Source organism: Aulostomus chinensis, chromosome 7 (genome assembly GCF_037954235.1).
Source record: "Aulostomus chinensis isolate RoL2024-O1b breed Wild chromosome 7, RoL_Achi_v1.0, whole genome shotgun sequence".
In the NCBI taxonomy this organism is placed as follows: Eukaryota; Metazoa; Chordata; class Actinopteri; order Syngnathiformes; family Aulostomidae; genus Aulostomus; species Aulostomus chinensis.
In genome coordinates this window covers 5,011,288-5,011,518 of record NC_141326.1, presented here as the reverse complement: position 1 = coordinate 5,011,518, position 231 = coordinate 5,011,288, and positions in this window count along the sequence as shown.

The following is a 231-nucleotide window of genomic DNA, read 5'->3' as shown; positions in this document are numbered from 1 at the left end:
GGCCAGATCAGGCGCATTTCAAGCCTGCCCTGCGTGCGCCACTGACGCAATTCACTTCATTACCTCTGTATAGACCAGACGCAACATGCTGCACGTCTGTCCCCCTTTCTTCTCTGTCATGCAAGTTAACGCAAAGTAAACTGCTTTACAGCGTATAGTTAAGGTACATCACTGTGAGCGGGGTTTACTGATCGAGGGTTTTAGATCAATGATACTCATACTAGTACTAAC